The sequence below is a fragment of the Heterocephalus glaber genome, unplaced genomic scaffold (assembly GCF_053883595.1).
Source record: "Heterocephalus glaber isolate CG9 unplaced genomic scaffold, H.glaber_assembly_v1.0 deba00001472, whole genome shotgun sequence".
NCBI classification, from domain to species: domain Eukaryota; kingdom Metazoa; phylum Chordata; class Mammalia; order Rodentia; family Bathyergidae; genus Heterocephalus; species Heterocephalus glaber.
Genome location: NW_028258315.1, coordinates 46,271,393 through 46,286,417, shown reverse-complemented (window position 1 = coordinate 46,286,417; position 15,025 = coordinate 46,271,393). Strand labels below are relative to the sequence as shown.

The window sequence follows — 15,025 nt, the reverse complement described above, 5'->3', positions numbered from 1 at the left end:
TGACTTATCCTTGTCATGACATTTTCCTGTTGGATTCTCTGCTTTGCACTTCATTTCTTGTCTTACCTGATGGATTCATTCTGCTGGGCTTCATGGGATTGTGACCTTCATTTTCTTTTCCTTGGATATTGTTTAAAATTTTTTGGAGTACTGGTTTCATATTCATGAAGTTCCTCTGTTCTTTTTGCCATAATAGTATCTTATTTCTCCATTGATTTTGAAAGATAGTTTTGCAGGGTACATCAATCTAGGTGGGAGGTTGTTTTGTTTTGGGGCAGAAAATACTTCACTCCAGGCTCTTCTTTGTAGGGAACAGGGGAAGGGGACGTTACCAGAACCTCTGCAGTAAGTCCTAGTCTCCTGTGAGCCACGGCAGCACACAGCGAATTACAGGAAAGGTAGACGAATGAGACTGAGCTTTGGGTCTGATCAGTGCTGCTCTAGGCGGCAAAGACAAGAAGCCCTAGCTTGCAGCACCTTATATTTAGTACATCCAAAGAAACAAATGTAACAAATGAATAATGTAGATTTCAGTATCATATTGGGATGAACAAGGTGTAACAAAAGACTGGGTGGGGGTGGCTGGAAATCTAAGAACAATGAGGAACTATGCAGATGAAGATTTAGTTCCTCCCAGGAACTACACAGATGAAGATTTGGTTCCTCCCAGGGCGTCTGCCACAGGTGTGGTCTTGTCCTGGAGGATTACAGCATCATGGGATCATTGAGATCTCCCTTGTGACCTGAGGCCAAAATGGAAGTATGTCTTGGAGTGTTATTGCTGGCCTGTAGGCAGGAGAACTAGGCCTACTCAAATGATTTTTCCCTAGAATTATGTAGCATTGCTCCCAACACTTCTTGACTTGAAGGTTTGTGTTGGGAAGTCTGCTGTGATTCTGATGGTCTTTCCTTTGTATGGATTTGTTTCTTTTCTTTAATTGCTTGTTTTTTTGTTCTTCTGTTGGGTTTCTGAAATCTTGACTATTATATGCCTAGGTGTAGATTTTTTTTTTTATCATGGTTAGTTGGAGTCCTATATACCTCAGTTATATGTATATCAAATTCTTTTCCCCTGCTTGGGAAGTTTTCTGACATTACTTCTAAGAAAATTTTTGTGTGTGTGTCATATTCACTATGTCCTGTTTCTTCATTGACTCTGATCACTCTTCTGTTATTCTTCTTTGTAACATCTAGCAGCTGCTGGATTGTTTCTTGTGGTCCCTTGCTATTTTTAAGAAATCTTTCTTTTCCTGGTCACTAATTACTATCCTGTCTTCTATATCTGATATTCTGTCCTCACATTGGTTCATTCTGCTGCATAAACTTTCAATGGAATTTTTAATCTCCTAGATGTCTGTTTGCATCTGTTTCATGGATTCCATTTGTTTCCTATGCTGGTATTCCATCATGTGCCTCAACTCCTCTATTTTTTTAATCTGTGTCTGCTCTAGAGTTATTAATCATGTCTTTCACTATGGACACAATCTTTGTTGTTATCTGAAAAATTATTTCTGTTTTAATTTTTCACAGATCCTCTTTTGTTGCCAGTTCAGGGAGTCCAGGTGATTGAGTTTCAGATTGTTTTATCTTGTCAACCCTTGGGATTACCTTTGGTGATCTGTAAGTCTGGTTTTGAGACTTGTTCATGTGTCTTCTCATTTTGGCCAATTCAGTCTGCTGTCCCTTTACTGAGGTGACTCTTCATTCCTAGTGAGCTTCAATTCTCAACAAGCCTCCGAAAGCCCTTCTCTCTGCTGCTTACCACTGTGCCAGTACCTGACTTCAGAATGATGGTCTTCTAGACCCCCATGTTGGGTTGTTGTCCAGGCAGGCTTCCAACTTGTGTCTGCATACCTGCTTAGCTGTTTTCCAGATAGGCCTTTGGCTGGGGCCTGCATACCCAAGCTGCTGGTGTCTGGGCAGGCCTTTGGCTGTGGCCTGCATGTGCAAGCCACTATTGTCTCTATAGCCTTAGGCTGTGACCTGCATGCCCAAGCTGCTGGTGTCTGGGCAGGGCCCTGGCTGGGGCCTGCACAGCCATACAGCTGTTGTCCAGGCAGGCTTCTGGCTGGGGAATGAGTTCATTTTTTAAATTATATTAACTTGTCTACATTTATAAAATTTATATTCTGCTCATTACCAGGCTTTAGTGTCCACCTGATTGCTAATACAAAGCATGAGTGACATGGTTTGTGCACAATATGTCTAGTATGGACTGACATACATACTGATTTGGGAGTAACATGCATAACTTAATATTGCAAAATATTCATCAGTTGCCAATGCAATTACTAAGAATATTATGCTAATTTGCAAATATCCCTAGGATTATGAATTGCAAAACCAACAATATCAAGAAAATGGACATTGAACATGAATGGAAAATCTTTTTCTTTATATCAGACTCTATTCTTAAAATCTGAGTGAAGGATTCATACAAGTTGACTTGCCTGATCTATGCAAGTCCTTCCACCTCTCAAAATCTCTCTGCACTCTGTAGCAGAATCTCTCTCCTATGCCAGTGTGTTAGTTACTTTTCTCTTGTTGTGAGACAAAACACTCAATACCCAAAGTTAAAGGGTAAGGGGTTTATTTGGCTTACAGTTCATAGAGGTTTCAGCCCATAATCAGCTGGCTCCAAGGCAGGGATGGCAAACAAACATCACAGAGGCATAATGACATGGCACACACAAGGCAAGAAAGGTAACAGGAGAGTTTAATAGTATCTTTCTGCCCCTTTTATGTTATTCAGACTACTGGGATTAGTGTGGTGCCAAAGTAATCACTCATGTGTAGTGGTTTGGTAATCACATACCCTTAACCCCAGCATCACACATTAGATTTACCTACCTCTGAAAAAGAAAGTCCCACCTCATCTGCATGAGGCTTTGGGGAGACATCTAAACACAAACCATAACAGCCAGTAACAGCACAGTGCACAAACTTTTATGATCTTTGTAAGTAATTACCTGTTGTCTGAACAGATGGCAGATGAGAGAACATGAATAAGCCTTTTTCCTCAGCCTGAAATGAGTGAATGGTTAGAGTTATGGATCATGCCATAAAGGTCTGGCCCCCAAGGACAAAATGCCCATGTGTTCTCTATTAAGTTTATTTTTTCAAGATTTTGATATGTGAGGCCTCTAAAGTGAGAGTCCCAGGGCTAGTGTCCTTCTTGTCCAGGTCCGGAGTCTTTCCTGCTTTCTCTTAGTGAGCTTGGTTGTTAATCATAATTACTCAATTCCTGCATTGTAAATCAATTTTTATTTTAATTTTTCCAGAGAATTTTCTTATGACTACATATTTGTAGTACATAATGTTTACATTCCTTGTGGGAAGTTGGCACATGTAGATAATACATTTCAATTTCTTCCTTCCTACCTTCTCCCTCCATCTTTTATCCCCTTCCCCTTTAAAAAAGCTCTATCTCTCTTTCCTATTATCTATCTTTATGTTGTTCTTTATTTATACTTTGAATTTCTCATATAAGAGAAACCACGTGATATTTAAGCTTGTGTGTCTAATTTATTTCATTTAACATTATGACATCAAGGTGTCATCAGTTTTAAAAATACAAATCTTATTTTCATAACAGGAAAGATTACATCAGAGTCAGAACACAAATTAATCTGGGGTGTGTAAATATTCATGTGGGACTAAGAACAGCAGAATAAACATCATCAAATATTAATTTATAAAGATGTCAAGAAGCTTTGGACAAATGCTTGCATAAAAGCACTCTAGTACAGTGCTTAAAGGTGTGGACCCAAAGGCCAAACTTTCATGGTTAAAATTCTGCTTCTCGCACTGAATGCCTTTGTACGTGGTATTTAATACTCCAATTAAATACTGCAGAGTTTAAATAAACTGGTGCTTACAAAGATATTAGAACAGTGCTTAAATCTTACCAAATTCTAACTTACTGTTATTTTTCATCATCATTACTTTTAGTCATCATAATCATCATTAGTTCTTTTTTTTTTTTGGTACCGAGGATCGAACTCGGGTCCTTGCGCTTGCACAGCAGGCTGCGAAACCACTGAGCTAAATCCCCTTAGCTGTGCCTCACAATGTCTGGCTCTGGACCCTGCTCTTCGTGCAAAATTATTACAATAGAACAGATACCCTAAGGTCCTGTTTCCTGCTCCTTGGACTGTTCTTTTCATTGGAAGTCTGATAACCAGCTCCTGTATAGAAGACACTCACTCTCCTTTCTTTGGGTATCTAGCTGATATAAAGTCCCATCTAGCTGGCTAGCTGGCAAATCTTCCACTTTGCTGTCATCCACTTCTAAAAGATAGTAACATATAGGTAGGATAGGAAGGTAAGAGGACACTCCTGATATATTACCACAGTCTGAGCTCATTCTCAGATAGAGGCTATTCAAGGACAAGGTGTCTCAGAAGGTGCTAAACTAGGTTCCCTGATGGTGAGTTTCTCTTCAGGAGACTGTGCCAAATTGGCCAAGGTTCTCAATTTATAGGTGAGCATGGGCATTTCTACAGCTGTGGCTCAACTGCTTCCTTCAATATGATCCACCTCACTTGGGCAGACAGCCTGATGCAGATACCAGGATTCAATTTCTTCTCAGCAACAGCCACAGGCACACCTTGTGGCCCCAAGGCATATGCTAAAATGTGTAAGTCCATTTATCAAGTAGAAGATGAAAGTAAGTGGAAATGTGAAACTTCACAAAAAACTATAAACACCATAAATCGTAAATATGGGGGTAAGCAAAATATTTTCTCATTTTTAACAACCCTTAAACAATATTTGACTAAATTGAAAATATTATAGACTATATAGAAGCAAAATTTATAACAATAGTACAAAAGGAAAGCAGAATAGAAGCTTTCTGATGTAAAACATGAGGTGATATAATGTTACATGAAGATAATCATGATCAGAATGTATTATGAATTGTAGAGTAGCCATTAAAAGTAAAAGGAAAAGTCAATAAGCCAAAAGTGGAGATTAAATGAAATAGTCAATCCAAAAGAAGTCAAAAACAAATGGCAAAATCACAAATAGCAGTAACACAAACAAATAGCAGATCAAATAGAAAATAATAATAAGATAATAGATTAAAACTCAAACATATTGATAATCACATTAAATATAAGTGGCCTAAATATTCTAATTAAAAATCAAAGATTTCCAAATGTGATACAATATAAAATTCAACTGTATACTGCTTACAAGAAAACCATTTTAAATATAAAGACACAGACTGGTTCAAACTAGAAGAATGGTAAAAAATATACCACATAAACACTAATCAAAAAGTAGCAGGAAAGAGCACCGACTGAAATTTGGAGTTGAACCTGAGCTCTGGTGCCTTCTTAGTGGTAAATTTGAACAAGTCACTTATTTCAAATAATTTTCTTTCATCTGTTTAAAATGAGGATAAGGCACCTATCTCATATGATTGTGGTAAAATTTAAGTAAATTAGTGTAATATATGTGATTTATTTCCTAACATATATAAAGTGCCTAATGCATATTAATGTTGACTTATTATGATAGTTTATAGGTTTGTTGCAGAAACTCTAGATGAGACTCTCACCAAATAGTCATGGTGTCCAGGAAGTTTCCAATTTTGTCTGGGCTATGGTATTCCAGCCCACATACATAGGCTATTTGTATTTTGGTGGCTGAAAAACAGATTTTAGCCTACAGAATTGGTTGCTTAGGCAGTCAGGATTGCTGAGCTGTGAAGCTTTTGGAAAAGATTGATCAGCCTTATCTTGAAGTGAAGCTGGGACTGTCTGTTATCCTCAGGGTGACTGGAGGCTGGTTTTACACAGCACCCCAGGAGAGAAGATATGCCCCTCTTGCCAGGGTGATAGCTGGATAAGTGAGTAGAGAAAAGCAAAAAAGCACCTGGAAGCTGTAGGGTGCATTCACTGTCCATGGGCAAATGAGAAAGAAAAATCCATTCCCTGATTTCCTTTGTGACATTACTTAAAGATAATGTAACACAGATGCTCAGGATAAATAATTCAGGAGAAAACAAGAGACATACAACCTGAGTGCATTGAACAGCAGCCAAGATATCTGTGGAAGCAGCTCCTCTGCACCCTCCTTCTGACAACGTCTGCATTTGAACTTTACATCCAGATGTGAATCCTTAATGGGAAAGAGAAAACATAATAATTCCACTGGGCTAGAAGCTGTGTGATGGATTCTGCTGAAACTGCTGCCTCCAGCACCTGTTCCCAAGCACTTTGCCTTTTTCTTTTTCTCTGCGAAACAAACTGCTCTTGCTCCTGGTTTCTTCCCCACAATCTCCACCCAATGAGTCTTGAATTATTAGAAGTCCTGTTCACTCCTTAGATATTAAGTGTTGCACCTATAGTTTATTGCATAGTACTCAATAATTATACTATAATAATAATATTCAGTAGTATTTACTGAGCACTTGGCAGATGGAAGTGTACTATGTACATGGTTGATTTTTTTTAGCATGCTTAATCTTCATAAATCCCTGGGAAGAAGAATCTATTATTTTTTCCGCTTTGAAACAGGAGGAAACTGAATTCAGAGGGATTGAGTAACTTGCTCAAGGCCATATCACTACTAAATGAATGGTAGAGAAGGAATCAAAAGTTGAGAGAGCTTAGTACCTTCATCTCTGATCCACTACTGCTTACACTCTGCAATAGTTAGGGAAATTCTTTCAATATAAGGTGGTCATCCAGGGTTTGACCATTTGTATAAGTTAGCAAAGTTACACAATAATGACTCACAGCCTGTACTTCAGCACCAGAACTTCCTGGTTTGTTTGCTTATGTACCTTCACTTCCATTGGTTCCTAACTGGTTCTTCTAGGCAAACACTTTCCCCCTTTGACCCTCATTATCCTTCAGAATAACAAAAGTCACCTACCTTGTGGATGCCTGGGAGGATTAGATAAAATAAGACATAAAAAGGATGCAGAGCTGGGACATGTTAGGTGCTCACAAACAATGGTCATTAGGGATAGCACACAATGGGTTAGGCTTTGGTAAGTAGTTTCTGGTTTGCCCTCTGCATATGTAGTTAACCTGGAGAAGAGTAAACTCAAAGATGATGAAAATAAATTAAAAGAGAAAATCTGTTCTAAACAGTAGTCAGTAATTATGACATCTTAAAGAAAATTATTTCTGTAGTGTTTTGTTGGGGGAAGGTAATGAAAGTTATGAATAATTTTGCTCTTTGAAGTGATGTAGTCATACTTCCCCTGGATGGCAGATGAAGTCTTGTGATAAAAATATGAAACAAATGTGACCATCATGCTGATTAATCCCAGGATGGAGTTCCACTGAGGCAGTGGTCTGGGGAGCTTGCAGAAAGGTGTATTAGAATTAAGATGCCCCTGGGTTTGGAGACTGAGGTGATGCACAGGAAGACATGGCCTTTTCCTATCTGCTGGCTGATTAAAAAGCTTGACTGGTTTGTAAGTGGTACCCAGGGAGACAATGGAATCACCATAAGGTGTATGTGTGTGTGTGTGTGTGTGTGTGTGTGTGTGTGTGTGTATGTACACCAACTTTAATTTATTGAATAGAATAATAATAATAAATAATATTGAATAATTTATGGAATAAAACCCATATGTTACATTTTTATCATTAAAAATAGACTGGAAAAATTATAAAATCTGTCAAATTTCATAACTGAGACCACTGATTGAGGAGGAAATAATATCATCCTATTATTTACAAACAATAGCAAACATCTCTGCTGCATGTAGACCAGCATCTATCATTGAAACACCTGTTTTGACTAACCAATTGATGATACCACAAACAGATCAATTTTATTTGATGAAAGCCCCCAAATGACAGATATTATAAATGGTGACACATAATGTAATTCATAACAAGTTTTAATATTTTATTTTCTATCCTTTCATGGTACAATACACTGAATGAAGAAGGCTTAGACTTTATGTACACACAAGAATATTTCTTTAATTATAGATCAGAGAACTCTTTATGAGCAAACCATTTTCAATACTTCTATGATTAATCCTTTCTAGACCAAGTCCAATAATGGTCTGACTGATACTCTTCTAAGGCCACTTCATTGGTAGTAAGGTATCAGTGTTTTTGTATGTATCCCATGATGCTTGCCATTTTTTTCTCTAATTTGGTATTTGATTATTTCTTTAGTCATAGTTATTTTGTATTTATCTTACCTACCCACTCCAAATTATGTTGTAAGTAGTGAAAGTTTTTATTGTACTTGCTTGTCCATGGTAATAACACTAGCAGAGTATCATTTTCATATCAAGTATGTACTTTGTGAATACTTACCGAAGAAGTAATTGTTCTCATTCACCCATGTGTAGTCATAAACACACCCTCAAGAGTACAAACTGATAAGGAGAAAATAGCAAGTGAAAATTTCTGTATCATTATACAGCTATCCATTTCTTGAAGTTATGTGAATACTCATTTTCCTTAATTTATAAAATTATCTCACAAGTAGTAAAGCCATTATATAATTTCCTTTAAAAAGTTTATAGAAAGCTAACACAACACTTTTCTAGGAAATGTAACAAGAACTTTATTTGCCTTATTTAATGTTATTCTTAAAATAAACCTGTGAGCTAGGTATTTTACTCAGATCTATTTATAGATGGTGAAATAGGGGCCTCCAGGGGTGCATATCACTTCTAAGTGGCTCATCTAGTAAGACAGTGAGAAAAATGATGCAAATTCACCTCTGTCTCTTTCCAGAGTCTGTTTGGTTAGTCACTTTTATTATTATTATTATTATTATTAAATTCTTTTATTAGTACATTTTAGGTATACAACACATTTACATTTCTCATTGGGAACTTGTAGCTTTACATGATGCATCTTGGTTCTTATTTTTTCCCCATTCCTAGCCCTCCCTTCACGCCCTCCACCCTTCCCTATTTACAAAGACTTTGTTTCCATTTTTTCCATTTCTCATCATTTTTCCTTTCCCTTCTTTCCTTTCCCCTGCCCCACCCACTGCCACTACCCCTTTGGACCTTTTCTTCCTATTTTGCATTATCGATTATTCATTCTAATCATTGGTACATTTTAGGAATACAATATAATGACATTCATCATTGGAAATTTGCACCTTTACATAATCTCACTTGGTTATTTTTCACCCTTGCCCAGCCCTCCCTTCAATCTCTCCATTCCTCCCTATTTACAAAGATTTTGTTCCTATTTTTCCACTTTCTCATATTAATCCCATTCCCTTCTATCCTTTCCCCTAGCCCTCCCACTTCCTTCCCCTTTGCCCCTTTTCTTCCTATTTCACATTACCTATTATATGTTTTAGTCATTATTTACACTTTCAGTTTCTCACATCAGAAAAACTATTTGGTATCTGCATATGTGTGTCCTATTTATTTCACTTAAAAGTATCGCCTCAATGTGCATCCATTTAGCAATAAATGTCTCCAATTTCTCATTTTTTATGGCTGAGAAGTACTCTATTTTATAAAAACACCACATTTTCTTTAACCAGTCTACAGTTGATGGGCATTTGGGCTGTTTCCAAGTTTTAGCTATCACAAACTGTGCTGCTATGAACATGGGTGCACATATATCACTGTGGTATGATTCTTTGGGGAAGATCCCCATCAGTGGAATAGTGGGGTCAAATGGGACTTCCAGTCCTAGTTTTTGAGGGATCTCTATACTGATTTCCACAGTGGTTGCACCAGTCTACACTCCCACCAGCAGTGGGGCACGGTTCCTCTTTCCCCACAGCCCCACCACCATTTGTTATTGGTTGATTTCATGATAGCAGCCATTCTTTCTGGAGTGAAGAGGAATCTCAGCATTGTTTTCATTTGCATCTCTCAAATGACCAGTGATGTTGAACATTTTTTCATGTATTTATTTGCTATTTCTACTTCTTTGTCTGAGAAATGTCTGTTCATTTCAGATGCTCATTTTTGGACTGTGTCTTTAAATTTGGGAGGTCTGATCTTTTGAAGTTCTTTATAGATTCGAGATAGTAGATCTTTGTCTGAGGAAGAGCAGGTGAAGATTTTTTCCCACATTGTGGGTTGTCTATTCACACTATTGGTGGTTTCTCTTGCTGTGCAGAAGCCTTTTAATAAGAAGAGATCCCACTTGTTGATTGTTTGTGCTAGTTCATGAGCAACTGAGGTTTTGTTCATAAAATCTTTTCCTACACCGATGTCTTCAAGAGTTTTACCTAACCTCTGTTCCAACTGGATCAGCATTTCTGTTATCATATTTAGATCTTTAATCCATTTTGATTTTAGTTTAGTGCATGGTGAGAGATATAGGTCTAGTTTTAATCGTTGGCAAGTTGAAACCCAATTTTTCCAGCACCATTTATTAAAGAGGCTATCTTTCCTCCAGTGAGGGTGTTTGGATCCTTTATCAAAGATGAGATGGCTGAGTGTGTCTGGCACTATTTCTGCATCTTCTAATCTGTTCCACTGGTCCTCAGGTCTGTTTCTTTGCCAGTACCATGCTGTTTTTATCACAGTAGCTTTGTAGTAGAGTTACAGGTTGGGGATTGTGATACCCCCTGCCATGTCTTTGTTACCTAGAATTGCTTTTGCTATTCTGGGTCTCTTCTTGTTCCAAATGAATTTTTGGATTGTTTTCTCAAGGTCTATGAAGTATGCTGCTGGGATCTCAATTGAAATTGCATTGATTCTATGTAGCAATTTTGGAAGTATGGCTATTTTCACTATATTAATCCTTCCTACCCAGGAGCAGGGGATGTCTGTCCATTTTCTGATATCATCTTCAATCTCTCTTTTCAGAGTGCCATAGTTTTCAGAGAAGAGGTCTTTGATTTCTTTCATTAGGTTGATTCCTAGGTATTTCAGTTTTTTGGATGCTATTGTGAAAGGACTTATTTGCCCTATTTCTCTCTCAGTGAGTCTGTCATTGGTGTAGAGGAAAGCTATTGATTTTTGTGTGTTGACCTTGTAAGCAGCTACTTGACTGAATTTGGTTATTAAGTCTAGAAGACTTTTGGTGGAGTTCTTGGGGTATTCTATATAGAGTATCATGTCATCTGCAAATAATGACAATTTGACTTCTTCATTACCTATCTTTGTTCCTTTTATTTCTTTCTCTTGTCTAATTGCCATGGCTAATGTTTCCAGAACTATATTGAACAAGAGTGGTGATAGTGGACATCCTTGTCTTGTTCCTGATTTTAGTGTGAAGGATTTCAGTTTTTGACCATTTAGTATGATATTGGCTATTGGTTTTTCATAGATGGCTTCTATCAGTTTGAGGTAGAGAACATCTATTCCAATTTTTTGTAGGGCTTTTATCATAAATATGTGTTGGAATTTGTCAAATGCTTTTTCTGCATCTATGGAGATAATCGTATGGTTTTTGTCCTTGGCTCTATTGATATAGTGTATGACATTGATTGATTTGCATATGTTGAACCATCCCTGCATCCCTGGGATGAATCTGACTTGATCGGGGTGTATGATCTTCTTGATGATCTTCTGCATTCTGTTTGCCAGTATCTTATTAAGGATGTTTGCATCTATGTTCATTAGTGAGATTGGCCTATAGTTCTCCTTTTCGGTTGGGTCTTTCTCTGCTTTGGGGATCAAGGTGATGCTTGCTTCCAGGAATAAATTTAGGAGTATTGCTTCCCTTTCAATTTTATTGAAGATTTTAAACAGTAGTGGCAGTAGTTCCTCTCTAAATGTCTTGTAGAATTCAGTGATGAAGATATCAGGACCTGGGCTTTTCTTGGTTGGTAAGTTTTTAATTACGTTTTCAATTTCATTGATTGATATTGGGTTATTTAGAATATTTAGGTGTTCTTCATTCAACTTTGGTAATTCATACCTATCTAGGAATCTGTCCATTTCTTCTGTGTTTTCAATCTTATTGGCACATAGGTTCTCAAAGTAGGTATTGGTGATCCTCTGGATTTCTGCTGGGTCTGTTGTAATTTCATCCTTTTCATTCCTAATTGCATGGATTTGGGCCTTTTCTTTCCTTTTTCTGATAAGGTTGGCTAAGGGTTTGTCAATTTTGTTTATTCTTTCGAAGAACCACCTCTTGGCTTCATTGATTTGTTTGTGTGTGTTGTTCTCTTAGTCTCCATTGCATTGATTTCTGCCCTGATCTTTATAATTTCCTCCCTTGTATGAGCTTTGGGTTTGTCCTGTTTTGCTTTTTCTAGAAGCTTGAGGTTCAGCATCAGGTTGTTTAATTGGGCTCATTCTGTTTTCCTAATATGAGTATTCACTGGTATGAATTTCTCTCGAAGATTGCTTTCATTGTGTCCCATAGATTCTGATATGTTGTACTGTCATTGTCATTTAATTGAAGGAACTGTCTGATTTCTTCTTTAATTTCCTCTTTGACCCATTGGTTATTCAGAAGTGTGTTGTTCAATTTCCATGTGTTTATGAAATTTTTCAAGTTTCTTTTGCTATGGATCTCCAATTTCATCGCACTATGGTCTGATAATATACAGGGGATAACTTCAATTCCTTTGCACTTTCTTAAACATGTTCTATGCATGAGTATGTGGTCTGTTTTGGAGAAAGACCCATGTGCACCTGAGAAGAATGTGTATTCTGATTTTGTGGGGTGGAAGACTCTGTAAACATCTGTTAAGTTCATTTGTTCAAGAGTTTGATTGAGTTCTAGTATTTCATTCCTTATTTTTTGTCTAGTTGATCTATCTATTTGTGACAGTGGGGTGTTGAGGTCCCCCACTACAATTGTATTAGTGCATATATGACTTTTCATGTCCATTAGTACTTGTTTTATATAATTGGGTGCACTAGTGTTTGGTGCATAGATATTTATGATTGTCATCTCTTCCTCTTGGATTCTTCCCTTTACAAGGATGTAGTGTCTTTCTTTGTCTCTCTTAATCAGTGTTGGTTTGAAATCCACTTGATCTGCAAAGAGGATAGCTACTCCTGCTTTTGTTTTGGGTTCCTGTCACATGGAATATTGTTTTCCACCCTTTAAATTTCAGTGTATGAGTTTCTTTTTGAATTAGGTATATTTTTGTATGCAGCATATTGTTGGATCTTGCCTCTTGACCCATTCTTCCAGTCTATTTGTTTTTTGGGGGGTTTTTGGTACCAAGGATCGAACTCAGGTTCTTGCGCTTGTGCTGCAGGCAGTGAAACCACTGAGCTAAATCCCCAGCCCCAGTCTATTTCTTTTGATTGGTGAATTGGGACCATTAACATTGATGGTTATATCTGAAACATATTGACTTATCATTGCCATGACTTTTTCTTTTTGTTGGGTTCTCCCCCTTTACATTTAATTTCTTGTTGTGTCAGATGGGTTCATTCTGCTCTGCTTCCTGGGGTTGTGATCCTCAATGTCTGTTCCTAGGATATTGTGTAAAAGTTTTTGTAGTGCTGGTTTGGTGTTCATGAATTTTCTTAGGTGTTCTTGTCAAGTTCTTTTCCCCTGATTGGGAGGTTTTCTGCCATTACTTCTGTGAAGAGTTTTTTTTATGTTGTGTGCACTCTCTTGTTTCTTCATTGACTCCAATCAGTCTTATGTTATTCTTCTTTGCATTGTCTAGCAGCTGCTGGATTGATTTCTCATGTTCCCTTATAATTTTGAAGCAATTTTTCTTTTCCTGGTCATTAATTGCAATCTTATTTTCTATATCTGAAATTTTGTCCTCACATTGGCTCATTCTGCTGTGTAGACTTTTAATGGAGTTTTTCTTCTCCTGGAAATCTATTTGCATCTGTTTTATGGTTTCCATCTGTTTCCTATGTTGGGATTCCATCATGTTCCTGAGCTCCTCTCTAGATTTATTAATATCTTGCACTAGAAGCACAATCTCTGCTGTTATCTGAGAAATTATGTCTGATTTCATTTTTTCCAGATCCCCTTTTGTTGCCAGTTCAGTGGGTCCAGGTGGTTGAGTATCAGAGTGTTCCATCTCATTTCCCTTTGGGGTTAGCATGGTATGGTGGTGGAGCAGAAGCCGCAGTGAGATGAAAGCAAACCAGAGAAGAAGCCAAACAAGGGGAAACCTGGACAGAAGGGTTGGTGGGGGGAGGGGTAGCCAAGGTTTCCCAAACTGAGAGAATTTGAGAGCAGAGTGGACTAAGGCCCAAGTGGGGAGCATTCAGGGGGAGAGATGATCACCCCTTTGCTGGGCCTCATGGTACCTACACATTCCCATGCTATTAAGTTAGTTGTCCCTTCCTGGGGAAAAGATGGGCTATACATTTGTATCTCTTTTAACAAATCTATCACAGCATCCTTAGGTACTGGGTACATAGCTTGCTTTAACAGTGACTTAAGTAATTTGGCAAAGTTATGCTGCTCTGATGACAGAGACTGACCCATATTTCTAACTCAGCAAAGATAGAAAATTATCCCCAGCTCGACACTCTTACCACCAGTGTCCCTCGTCAGAGTCTGGAAATCATCCTGGGAGATACATGTGCTGTCTCTTTTACTCCGAGTTAGTCTCACAGGGGAGTTCACTTGTGGATCCAATTCACATCCACATTGGGCACCAAATGTAGGGAACAGGGAAAGGGCATGTTAACAGAACCTCTGCAGTAAGTCCTAGTCTCCTGCGAGCCATGGCAGTACACGGTGAATTACAGGAAAGGTAGAAAAATGAGACTTTGAGAAGATGAGCTTTGAGTCTGATCAGTGCTGCTCTGGGCAGCAAAGACAAAGACCCCCTAGCTTGCAGCACCTTTTATTCGGTACAGGGGGAGAAACAAATGTAACAAATGAAATGCTGATTTCAGTACTTCACATTGGGATAAACAAGGTGTAACAAAAGACTGGGGGCAGTGGAAATCTAAGAACAATGAGGAACTATCCAGATGAAGATTTGGTTCCTCCCAGGGTGTCTCCCATAGGTGTGGTCTTGCCCTGGAGCATCACAGCATCAAGGGATCACTGAGGTCTCAGTTGTGACCCGAGGCCAAAATGGAATTATGTCTCAGAATGCTATAGCTGGGCTGTAGGCAGGAGAACTAGGCCTAATCAAATGATTTTTCCCTAAAATTATGTAGCAT

The 15,025-nt window shown here is 38.0% G+C and overlaps 1 long non-coding RNA gene across 2 annotated transcripts in view; it reads right to left on the bottom strand.

Moving 5' to 3' along the window:
* Positions 1-2,968: 2,968 nt before the first annotated feature.
* The window catches only part of LOC147826353 (uncharacterized), a 38,271-nt gene continuing 26,214 nt past the window's right edge, over positions 2,969-15,025 (bottom strand). For both annotated transcript variants that reach the window (XR_015439247.1, XR_015439249.1), the window contains 2 exons: positions 6,029-6,129; positions 2,969-3,024 (listed from right to left, as the gene is read on the bottom strand). This is a non-coding gene — a long non-coding RNA (uncharacterized LOC147826353). The remainder of the gene's footprint in view (positions 3,025-6,028; positions 6,130-15,025) is intronic.